Raw genomic sequence first — 12,145 nt, 5'->3', positions numbered from 1 at the left:
GAGTTATCAATTTTGCTGCCATAGCAACCCCAAAAGTCACCTAAAGGACAGCCTGTCTGGGAGAGCAGAGATGGTTTATGCATAAGATTAGGGGGAGTCAGGGTTTCTGGGTGCTGTTTCTTAATGTCATAACCCAGCTGCTTCCCCAACATCTTTTCTATATAACCTGCCTCTTGCACGAACCTGTGTAGAGTTTAATAACACTCAGACCCACTACCCCTTTGTCAAATTTGGTTGAAGCCTGTCAAAGGGTTCAAGAGTTGTAGGAGAGGACAGAAAAGCAATTGCCTTTTCTCATGCATACTATGTGTGATGTGATCTCATAAGTTCCCTTTCCTCAGAAAACCAGGCTAAAACTGATACACTCCAACCATTTCAATTCTTTTCTGTAAATGTTTTCAAAACCAGAAGTTTAGCAAAACGGCCCTTTTCAATGCAAAGAGCTTCAATTTTGCTAAATTGATAGTTTTCAACCAAAGATTTCACTGAAAAATTCCCAGGCAGCTGTGTTCAGCAGCTCAGAGAAACCAAGGTTTCCTTCCTTCATTCTGATGTTTATATGCAATACTGTACCTTTTAGGCATGTCTCTGCCTGTCCCTAAGCTGATGTCGGCTTCTCATTCCTACTGAGTGTTCTAAGTGCATTAATTTTATTGAAAGACATTGCCAAACCTGCATCTGTGTTTGCATCCAGGATGTTAGGTCTGAAAAGCACATTTTCTTTTCAATCTGACCCACTGAACACCGATTGCAAGCAATGATTTCTTCTGCTTTGCCATCATCTCTGCAACGCCCTCCTTTTTGTTTGGAGTTTATGGTCACTGACTCTGGATTGTATCATTATTTGCCTTTGTTCCATGTTTTAACCTTTGTTAGAGACTCAGCCATTGTGCAATTTCTGTTCAGTGACCTGTAATACCCTAATTTAGTTGGCATTTTGATCTTGGATTCCTGGTGAACAATCCATCATATGCAATGCTTCTTTCCCTCTCTGTTTTCATCACTTCCCCAGTCTTTCATTCCCTCCTACCTTTAGAAAGATCTCCTGTGTGTTTCCTTACCTTCTTTACACTCCGATCTCCCTCTCCTTAGGTCGTCTTTCACCCATCCTTCTTTCTCTTTCTTCCAAATCAGCTTTCCCTTTCACCCCTGCTTCTCTCTCAATCCCTGCACTGTGTCATGTCACTGAGAGAGGTACTGCAATCAAAGAAGTCATCTGTTCACCCTCTCAGGGTGAATCTGATAAGGAAACTGCTCTTCATCTGAGGCTGGAAATTTTGCCAGACCAGGAAATGTTGGTAGATGAGACAAAATGGACTAAGCAGCATTCGGGACAGCTCCTGGCACTGGAGGCCTTCTCTGAATTGCCACTTGACATCAGTAAAGGGAGGAACCTGTATAGTGCATCACATCTTTCCAACTACGTTTCAGTATGCTCTCCTAGCAGAGCCTGGAGGGAGCAAACTCAGCCTTCCTGTGCTCAGCTAGTGCTCCATCACAGAATGTCCCTGAGGACAAAGCGCTGGAGCTCTTCATTTACTCGCCTGCCTTTCCCAGGACCCCCAGTGGCTGAAATCAGCTTTGGGGACATGAATACCGCAAGGCTTGAGAGGCAGCAGCTGAGCCAGGAGGGCTGTCTATGATAATTTCCCTCTGTAACACAACGCCTAACAACTTGTCCTCAATGCAGGCAAGTCACAAGATGCTGGTCTTGCTCAAGCGGCATGGAAAACACCTGAAACACAGGACAGTATCAGCCCAGATGGGGAGATGGACGGAAGCTCAGTGCCTTGCTTTTCAGCCTTGCAAAAGCAAAAGGAACCAGGGTTTTCATCCTCTGCCACATGCCCTGGGATCTGCTGCACAGTTGCTCAAGATAATTACTTTAGGGAGGAGGTAAAACAGGTAAATAATTAGGAAATGGGTGGAGTCATCTAATTATGATAGTGCTCTGCTTGTCTTTGTGTGGGCAGGGCCATGTTCGCCTACTCCGACGAGTCAGCGCCCCTGTAAATACCCATGCAGAGTTTGCCATGCATCAGTTTGTTGGGAGCAGAAAAATAGCTGGTGGCTCTTTTGGCAGCTCCTGAATCTCTCTTTTTCTATCGCCATGGTGGCATTGTAATGAGAACATGAAAAAGGATGATAACGCTGAAGGGAGGAAAATAAGGCCTGCATTTCTCTCTCTCTCTCTGCTGTTCAGAACGAAAGGCAAAGCGTGGCACGCAGGCCTATCAGATCTGTCAGCACGACAACTGGCAATGGGAGGGAAGGGGGAAATGCTATTGTACACACCATTCTGCTTGGCGGACTCCTCTCGCTGGCTCGGGGAAGGAGAGAGAAAACAGAGGGAAAACAAGATGCAGGTGTTCAACAGGGAGCCAGAGACATTTGTTATCAAAATGGAAATGCGCTGCTTTGTTGATGAAGGTGTATCTGCTTCCCATTGTCTCTCGTGCCAGCCCAGCGAAAGGCTCCTTTGATGGCTCCGTGTTTGTGCACCGGCTATGAAATTGCTTTAGAAGACAAAGGGAGTGCGTGCTTATTGCTAATGAAAAGGAGGTGAGGGATACGTTTCTCTAACCCCGGCTCACCACACGAGTGCAATTTCCCTGGGAGCAGCTGTCAAAGGCTTGCAGAGAAAATTGGAAGGCAGAGACTGGATGGGTGGCCAGTGATGAATACAGAGAGTTGCTGCTCTTTTGCAGGGCTAACGTGGCCATCTGCTCCGATTTAACAGTCCTGATCCAGTCCAAGTGTTCCGAAGCCCTCTGGGCTTCTCCTCCCCAATACATTGGCTTCCATTAGCAGTGAGGAGAAAGCAGGGGGCCTGCCACACAGTGCCATGTTAGTCCACTGTCCAGGCACAGAGATCAGACCTTCCCTGGCTGGGGAACAGAGTCAAGGAACCTATAGCTGGAAGAGCCCAAGGGCTGTGCATCTATCCCCTTTGATCGCCCTACTGATCACCAGTGATCTTACCTGGGGACTGCACCAGGGATAGAGGTGTAAGTAAAGCAGTATCAGAAGTGCAGGGATAACACCCTCAGGAAACACGCCAGGCAGTGTAACACTACTCAGCAAAGCTGTGCAAGCTTCAGTACCCAAAATGCAGAACCCTCAGAGCCGAGCTCAGAGAGCCAGTCCATCAGGCAGCAGCAGCACTAGTGCGTGGTCCGCTCCTCCAGCACCGTTGCACGCCTGTCCTCACAAACAGTTGAATGTGCCCAAACATGGTTTTGCTCCCTATTTACCTGCTTCTCGCACACATCTCCAAGCCCACCTGCATCGCACGGTGCTCGTACAGCTACTCCGTCCACTCCCCATCCTGCCTTTCCACCTTCATTCTGCTCTGCTCTCACACACAACCTGGGACCAGGTGTGTGTATGCAAACACTCTACCATCTCGCACACGCACACTTGCTCATTAACTAATAGCGGCCCTAATAGGAATGTGTTTCTTTCTTCACCTCTCCTTCCTTGGATGGAAAGTTTAATCGCACAGTCATGCTCAGCCAGCCTCGCTCCTTTATCTGTGCAATAAAGAAATGGTTTATGGCAGATAGACGCCCCAGACCGAGCTGTCAATTTCACACAGGGCCTTATCAGCGCTCACACATGGTGTAAGGCCGCTGGAAATTGGACGTGGGATTCGCATGTCTAACAAGCAGGGTTAAATGCCTTTTTTTTTCCCCCCTGCTTTTCCCCTCGACTGCTCCTTCATCTCTCCTCCCTCGTCCTTCTCACTGCTTACAACACTGACAATGGCTTTAAAAGGATAGTCTTGCCTGGCTCCTGGTAAAAGATGTTAATTTATTGTAGTCTGTTCTTTATTTGATTATCGGTTTATTAAAACTGCCCGAGGTGATAGCATTGCTTCTAGAACAAATCCTCTGTTCGCTCCTTTAATCTTTTACCAGCTCTGTTGGCAAGGGGAAAGGCGAGTGGCTGTGGCTTGTTTGGGGGATCACACCCCCTTTCAGCAGGAGGAGAGGCAGGAAGAGATGGGAGCACAGGGTGTAGTCAAGACACGGTTTCATGCCTTCAACACAGAGGAGGTGTCTGCCAGGAAGGGATGTCTCTGAAAGAAGGTGTAGTTGTCAGATCCTCTTCTGCCTTGGACGTTCTTGATTTGTTGAACTCACCTGCACCTGAAATGCTCTTCTGTAGTGTGTACCGAGTCCCCAGGGATGCACTCTATTGCAGCCTGAACTTTCAGCCCTGCCTAGCAGGGATGCTCTGCCTTCTGCACAACCATTGCACCCCCATTGCATGCTCCTTCAGTACAATCTTGATGCACCCCCAGCACCACTGCCCTGAACTAACAGGACTATCCTGCCCTGTGAGTCCCCTAGAATGGGAGTCCTCCTCAGTCCTGCTCTCTCCTGCCCTGTGGCAGCATCCTTTCAGTCCTCAAAATCAAACACCAAACACCCAGTTACACTCCCTGATCCAGAATTTTCATGGAAAGTCCCCTCAGGTATACTATTGATGTCCAAACTGCAGGAAAAGATGTGTCTAATTTTTCTCAGGCTGTCCACATGGCAAAAAAGTCTATTTGTATTCAGAGAGCCAACATCGTTGTGTTTGCACTCGGGGATGGAGTTATTGCAGCAAACTGTAACTCCTGCTGGAAGCACTGCCTGGTTCAGCCCCAGCCCTGCTGAAGCTGCTGCATCCAGCCTTGCCTCTTCCCCATACCTCTGCCAACCCCTGCAAGGCATCAACCCCTTTCATCCCTCTCAGCAGCTGCAAATGCTTATTCTCCTTCTCCTGATTTGCCCTCCAGCTCAGCTGCAAATGTACAGGAATATTTTTACAGTGACGGTGGCTTGTTATAGACTGCAGTGCCTGCCACATAAAAGTCAGCAGCAACATCGAGGAGCGATTAATGATAATGGTTAACATTTTATACAGTGCCTTCCAGCCTAAGTGTTGCAGGGCACTTAGCAGGTTGCATCAAAATACAGACCCTTGTTTCCTCCAGAGCCAGAAAAATAGCCCCCTGGGCAGTGCAAACTGAAAGCTGGGTTAATGGCATGTGGCAAGCATTGTCCAGGAACCTGGATGAGCAGGAGAGGGGAAGGTTGACTCCCTTCCTTCTGAACTGGAACAGGACACCCAAATCTTTCAAACAGCTTTAAAAATACCCATTTTCATGTCTAACAATGACCCCATTTCAGTGTTTATATTTTTAAGACACTGCTATTAGAATTCCTGGAGGCTTTGGGGCAAGGCTTGGGGCAGATTTACATTTGGCTGAGGCGAGAGCAATAGTATAGCACCCTATGCTATTGCTGGACCTGAAACTTGGACACCAGGCGACAGAACAGAAGAGAGGTGGAGGCCTTCAAGATCTGCTGAACTCTGTCCTCTTCTTTCTTTGCTGCTTTTACAGGCCTTTTGAAAAGAAAGCCACCTTCAGCACTGATGATGGTTGAAGCCCAAGGCATCTGTGTCTTGAATTAAGGCAGGTTTCATCCATCCTGGGGAATCTGCACATTGCCAAGGCTCATGTTCCCCACACTCAGTGATGTCTCTGAAATATCTTCATCACAGCTGAAGCCTGTCTCTGTTGACCTGTAATTTAACTTTCGTCCTTTCTGTCTTAGACACGTTACAGTTGGGAGGGACACCAGGAGAACATCGCATTCCTTCCTCTTCCACTGAAGCAGGATTGTCCTTGCCAGGTGCTGGAAAAACCCACCTTTATAAGTCTTGGAGGGAGAAGATTCAATGACTCTCCTGGATAACTTGTTCCCATGCCTCACTCCTGCCATAATTAGAAAGCTTTTCCTTATACCTCACCTGAATTGTCTTGTTGCATTTTTCCCTCTCCCATTCATTACAAATTAGCAATGAACCAAGCCATTTTCCTGTTTCAGTAAGAGCTTTTGGCATGAGCCATAGGAAATGAGCCTCACCCAGAACTTAATTGTTTGTTCCCAAGCAGGAGGCACTTGAGACTAAGGCATGAGACCTGGAGTAAATTGATTTGCACAAGAGGCATTTATGCAGTATGTTGATGATAAACCAGCATTCCAGGATTCGTACTCACACAGGGAATGCGGTGCCTCAGGGCATTAAGCTCCTGACTCACGTGTCAGTGTCACAGGCAGAGATGGCTGAATAATCCTACAAGCTTGGCTTCCATTCCTGTCTGTGAGCTCTCTGCATGAAGATGTGTCTCCCAGAATCCATTAATTAGGTGAGGTTGCTCATAGCAATGGCAGAAGGACTCTGAGTGTGAAACCCTGGTCCTGGGAAGTTCTGAATTTGCTCTGCTTTGCAGCAGGAACTAGTTGCAAACATTCAGGACTCGAAGTGAGAGCTGCTTTGGATTGGCTATGCTGCTCGCGTGGCGTTGTGTCTATCTCCTGAGTAGCTGAACTCAACCCCTGGAATGAGTTTCCAGGATGAATAAGAATATCACATTTGATTTCCTTTAATGTTCTGTAACATCGCTTAAAATTCACTTCCCTCAGTCAGACTGATCTATCTGTCTATCTGTATAATTTTGTTTCTAGAGCACCCATCACTGCACCATCTAATTACTAATTCGTCCACTTGAATGTTTGCTGCAAGCTCACATCAAAGGCATCGAGATATAACTGGAGTAAAGCAGTTGAAAAATGCAGACAGATACTGTCTGAAATCTGCTAGCCAAGCCAATTGCCTATATCTAATCCAGTTTTCCAGGCCCTTTAAAACTGCTGAACAACATTCACAAATCCAGGGAGAATGAAAAGTGTAAGTTTAAATCTGCTCAGATTCCACTGGAAATGGAAAAATCTGATATAAGGAAGAAGAGGGTGGTTATTATTTGTATTGCAGGAGAGTGTGGGAGCCCGCAGCCAAGTGTCAGGACACTGTGCCTACAAGCAGGCAGTGAAAAGACTAGAATGGCTCAACAGCAGCTTTCCAGTAGGCAGGAGGCAGCGATATTAGCATGAGACAAGGCACAAAGAAAAGGATAGATCTCGGCTTGAAAAACACAAAAGAAACCAGTACAGATAAAGTATTACTGGGATCTTTTAGGGAATGATAAACCTCAAAGAGAAGGGGCTGGCATTTTTCTCTAACAAAAGTGGAGGCTGAAAGAGCATCTGATGCCTGTGGCTAAAAACAGCAGAGGAAAGAGGAGGGAACTTCAGTCCTCCAGCCAAACAGTAACAAAGAAGGAGGGCAAACAGAAAAAAACATTTGTGTCTACAGTTAGGCCAGAAAGAAGAAAGAGGTTCTTTGCCATCAGGGTCACCAGATGATGCTTTCTATGCTGGGGAAGACGACAGCCCGCAGAGAGGACCACACTGGTCACACCAGCCATAGGCCAGTGCCACTGGGGCTGCCTGCATCCCTGGCCACTTATTTCCCAGATGTGCCAGAGCATTCCTCATCTCCATCGGGCTGATGCTGGCCAAGCAAGCTCTGGCTGCTCCACACAACCTGCGTCACCTGAGGGGCAGTAACAGACAGACCCACAGCATCCAGTACCGGTTTCCTTTACCCCACCAGCACCTAACCACAGCCTGTGCTTTGCTTTGGCATGCAGGCTTTCATGGAAGTGGAAGAAATAAGCGCAGATTTCACCGTCGGTTTTCCCATGGACCTTATACCTTCCCCAGCTCGAAGGGAGGGAAAATCAAAGCACATCACTGTTGGGAAACGTTGCATGAATGAGTCACTCTCCCTTCACCCTGGTTCCCTACTGCCTCTACCAGGTGATAGTTCATGTGGGAGGATAAATATAAATAAAGAGAAGGAAGCTGAAGCGTTTTGATGACTCATGTAGTATGCATTTTGAATTAATTTGTACATGATTCTATGAAAAAGATACATTCCATAAGATTATTTCTGTGAGCTCTAATTTGCTGCTGGCAAGGAGCAGCGCTTGGGTCTTTTATGGGTATTAGTTCCATAGTGTATAGCAGGAGGCAGAGGAAGTTTAATTATGATTCACTGAGCCACATTGTGGGTATGTTTTAAAGCCACTTAATTAGTGTAGAAATATACAGCTGTAATTATCCTGAAATATGGCCTAATTAACCTATCGAAAACCCATACACGTGGCTCAGGAAACTTGGAAGCATTAATAATCTATTAATATACTGGAGCTGACAGCCCATCATGCTCACATTTGGGAACAGGAAGGCAGAACCCCTTTAAGCGTGGTGTCCCATTGAGAATAGCTACCTGTGAAAGGTAAGATCTTATCTCCCTCTATGCTGGGAAGGACTGTGACAGGTCTGGTTCACCTCTTGTCACAACCTGTGTGCATGAGCTGAAGTCGCTGTGGTCTGACTCTTCTGATCATTCCAGCCCCTTTCCGCTGTTCTATCCTCTTCTTCAATCCTGAATTGCACCTCCCTATGTCTCCTGTCATGCATCCTTCCCACTCACTGCAGCCCTCACTAGACATTTGTGGAGGCTCAGGAAACACACAGGGTGTCCTCAGCCACTTCAGCAGTGCTCTGTCATTTTCCGCTCTCTGGAACTAGAAACGATTAAATGCCGCAATGGACTGTTCTCCCATGGATGAATTCCCAGCCCTGGAGCGGAAAGCAGATGATCAGGGAGATAGCTAAAGCATAGCTAAAGCAAAAGGGTGATGGCAAAAGGTCTTGTGTTTATTCCTGGGTGTTAAAGCTGATAAACCCAGGAAGAACCAATTATCACTTCAAAGACACCTTGGTGTCAAAGGGTTTCCCAAACCATCTTGCAGACCCGAGAAATCAGGCTTACAGTTTGCCCTTGGAACACTGCATATAGGAGCCTTTCCAAAACAGAACAGCAAATTAGTGCCGTGTTCCTCTGCCCCATTACTCTATTGCTGAAGAAACCGAGGCACACACCTAGAAATTAAATTCCCTGACTATGTTTTTTCCTTATGCCTTGCTCTAACAATCAGATCATGCTGCCTTTTAGCTGGGAAAACATCCTGATTTGAATAGAGCTTCATCTTTCAGGAAGGGGCATTTACTTCCACTTGAGCTAAAGAAGCAGCAGAAAGACAATCTCTGAATTGGTAGGGAGGGGTGGTGGGGGCTGAAAAGAGCGAGGTGGAGAGAGAAGACAGGAAGGAAGCAGCTGGTGTGAGGTTCTTCTTTAGGCAGAGCACATAACCAAATATTCAAGTGGCGTCTTCGTCCTTTGGTGATCAAAGCAACAGAAATTGAATCCGGCTGTAATCATCCGCAGGGTAGTTTGCTTAAAATTCCCCTAATTATGGAAGTGCAGAAAATTACTGCTCCATGATGAACTGAATAGGAAATTGAAGGCTCCCACAACCCAACTACTGCCACTACAGCTTAAAGACAAAAGACAAGGGAGGCTCAGAGAAAAGGAGGCATGAAGAAATGCATGTGTGAAAGTGGCCTGATGCATGAGCAAGGCACCAGGGAGGGGAAGACCAAGAAAGAAAGGCAATTGTCTCTCTCCCACCGCCTGGGAGGCCACCACTTTTGGAGAGCTATGAGCTAAATTGATCACTGAGAGAAATAGAGACGTTGGTAAGCTGTCCTTTCCCCTTTGCCAGCAATTCTGCTGTGACACACTTGACACTGTACCACAAGAAATACATCACAGTCACTAACTCCAGCAATAACATGAGAGAGTTGTCTGCCTTCCCAAAGTACGCACAGAGCTGAGCCAGCTTGCCAGGTCTCAGGTCTGTCTCTGCACACATCCTGGCTTCTGTTCGAACTGAGGTGTCTGCAGTTCCTGGTAATAACATGGGACATTAGTCTGCTGATGACTTTGCATAACAAGAGGATTGCAATTAACATGGTGATCCTTTCTTGTGTTTGAGTATGTTGGCATGGGTCATGAAGTTGGTGAAGCAAAATGGTCCAAAGGGAGTTATTTATCTAGCTGTAAAGGGGCTGTGTTCCTGCAGAAGCAAGAACTCCACTGTAAGGTAGCTTCTCAAGGATGTGTCTCATTGTAAAGCCACATGAATACAGGGTTTTAAAGACTCTTACCACATGCTGTTGCACATTATTATCATCCTATTTCTTTAGCCTGGGTTTCTTCCACCCCAAGCTGTGTATTTCGTAGTCAACTTCCAATAGAGTTTGTACCTTGTTTTGCATAACTCTACATCATTTCGTTAATGAAAAAAATGAAGCAATTCTAAAACAAATAAGCAAAAGACCAACAGCTAATCTTTCCCTTATATTGCAAGGATTAAATAAACAGAAGTATCAGCAGAAAGTATTCTGGACACGTTGGGCTGCCATAAAATTTAGGAGGTGAACTGTTAATTTCCATATTCCCCAAATGCAAGAGGGTGACACTTCTGAAATTAAAAACTGATGATACAAATGGCATTTAGAGTTCATTTGATATTATTTGTTCAAATTCCACTGACAAATCTGTCATATGCAGAACAAATCCTATTACTAGAAGAACAAAAACACCAAAAAGCAATTGAAATCAAAACCCACCCTGACACTGAAGGGTCTATTAAAGCGGTAGATGAGAATTCACATTATCAAATAATCCTAACGGGAGCTTTTATAAATGGGAATGTAAACTGTAGAGGGTTTTAAATGTTAATTTATAGCAATAACTAGTTTCATAAACAGACTTAACTATGTTTCTCCTAGATACATTAAGAAAATGTTTCCCTGGGGGATTGGGAGTATCCAAACAGCAGCAGTTGTATTTCTGAATAACAAATCTGCAACCACCTGGGATTTAGGTTGAAGAGGTGAAGGTGAATGGATAGTGCAGTGCATGATCTGTCAGACAGTGAGTCTGTCACTGGCCTTGCTTTTTGCTTCCTCTGTGACTCTGAGGGTAACCATTCCCACCCTTATCTCACTTATAGGTCTTGCTTTTCATAGGTCTATATGGCATCACTCACAGGAAAAGCTCAGTATTGGGCTATCTTGACCCTATAATAATACTCTGAAGTCTTCTGGGAAGCCATCCCTTGGCCTGAAGCTTGGAAAATTATTCCCACTGACCAAAAAGAGACAGAGAAAGAAGTATCCTGATTTAAATGACAGGTTTCTTTCTGTTTGTTTACTTCCCCCTTACATGAATATGGAAGGAAAGCATTGCAGGTGAAATGGTGCATGGAAATTAATCTGGTTCATAGTCCTCATAAATATTAACAGATTGGTAAATAGGTAACCTTATTTCTTTTCCCTCTGCTCTGATCTCTTCCAAGTTCTTTCCACCAAGGAAGGTGAAGTCGTTGGAGTGGTTGTGGTGGTAAATGAGACCATGGCAAAAGGGAAGGTTTTCATCCAGACCCAGTACCTGCAGTGGTGTGATCAAAGCAGTGCTACTCACGTGAAAAGTGAATCTGCATCACAATGGGGCTCTTCACTGTGTGACTGCAGCGTGTGGTCTGAGGAAGGTTCTGCCCCATCATCTCTGTTGGCCACAGGGTAAACTGAGGTACCAAAGGGTGACAGGTCCTGATGCTCAGCCAGGACATGTTCTGGATCTGCCCTGATGCACCTCAGATATGAACTCCCCGGGGCCAGTCTAGTATTATTCTCCTAAAAAAGGATCTCCCACCTCCTGCCCCACAAGGCATCCACTTCCCTGCTCCTCCCTCCATGTCCCACCTTGTGCCTGGGCTCATAATCAGCTCACCTGCACTTCCCACATGGGAAAGCAAGTTCAAATGCCTGGCTTTCTCCTCCCCTTTCACTACAGCTCAAACCATCAGCCTCCAGTCCCTTGCTGGAATACTAACAGGCTCGCTCTTTCTCTTTCTCTCTTTTTCTTTCTTGAGAGCATTTACTTGTTCTCTCCCCTTCCAACAATTTCACAACTGAGTGAGAAATGAATACACACTTTTATTTGCACTGTAATAAAGTGTGCTTATGGGGGAGGAAGGAACAGCAGAGGAAAACTTCATCTGCACATTAAAGCAACAGGCCTTGCCTCTAATGAATTCGGTTAGGGCCTTGGAGGATAGTGATACATGCATTGAGCTAGATGAGAGCTTTGTGCCAGAGGAGTCACTTGGGTGAAAAGGGCTCTGTGGCATGAAATGCAGAAGTGGGTTTATAGTGCTAGGTTTTATCTGTGACTCCGAGCACTCACAATATTACTAATATGACTCTTAGCAAAGCAAATGGATGGAACCATTAGGCCATATAATCCTTCAAAGTCTGGCTGCAGC

At 45.9% G+C, this 12,145-nt stretch overlaps 1 long non-coding RNA gene across 1 annotated transcript; it reads right to left on the bottom strand.

Moving 5' to 3' along the window:
• Positions 1–379: 379 nt before the first annotated feature.
• LOC115616402 lies at positions 380–11,772 on the bottom strand. The gene is made up of 3 exons (XR_003994290.2): positions 11,762–11,772; positions 5,704–5,707; positions 380–2,776 (listed from the first exon to the last, which is right to left on the bottom strand). It is a non-coding gene; the product is annotated as an uncharacterized LOC115616402 (long non-coding RNA).
• Between the last annotated feature and the right edge of the window lie 373 nt (positions 11,773–12,145).

This window comes from Strigops habroptila, chromosome 17 (genome assembly GCF_004027225.2).
Source record: "Strigops habroptila isolate Jane chromosome 17, bStrHab1.2.pri, whole genome shotgun sequence".
In the NCBI taxonomy this organism is placed as follows: Eukaryota; Metazoa; Chordata; class Aves; order Psittaciformes; family Psittacidae; genus Strigops; species Strigops habroptila.
This window is presented reverse-complemented; position numbering and strand designations above follow the sequence as displayed.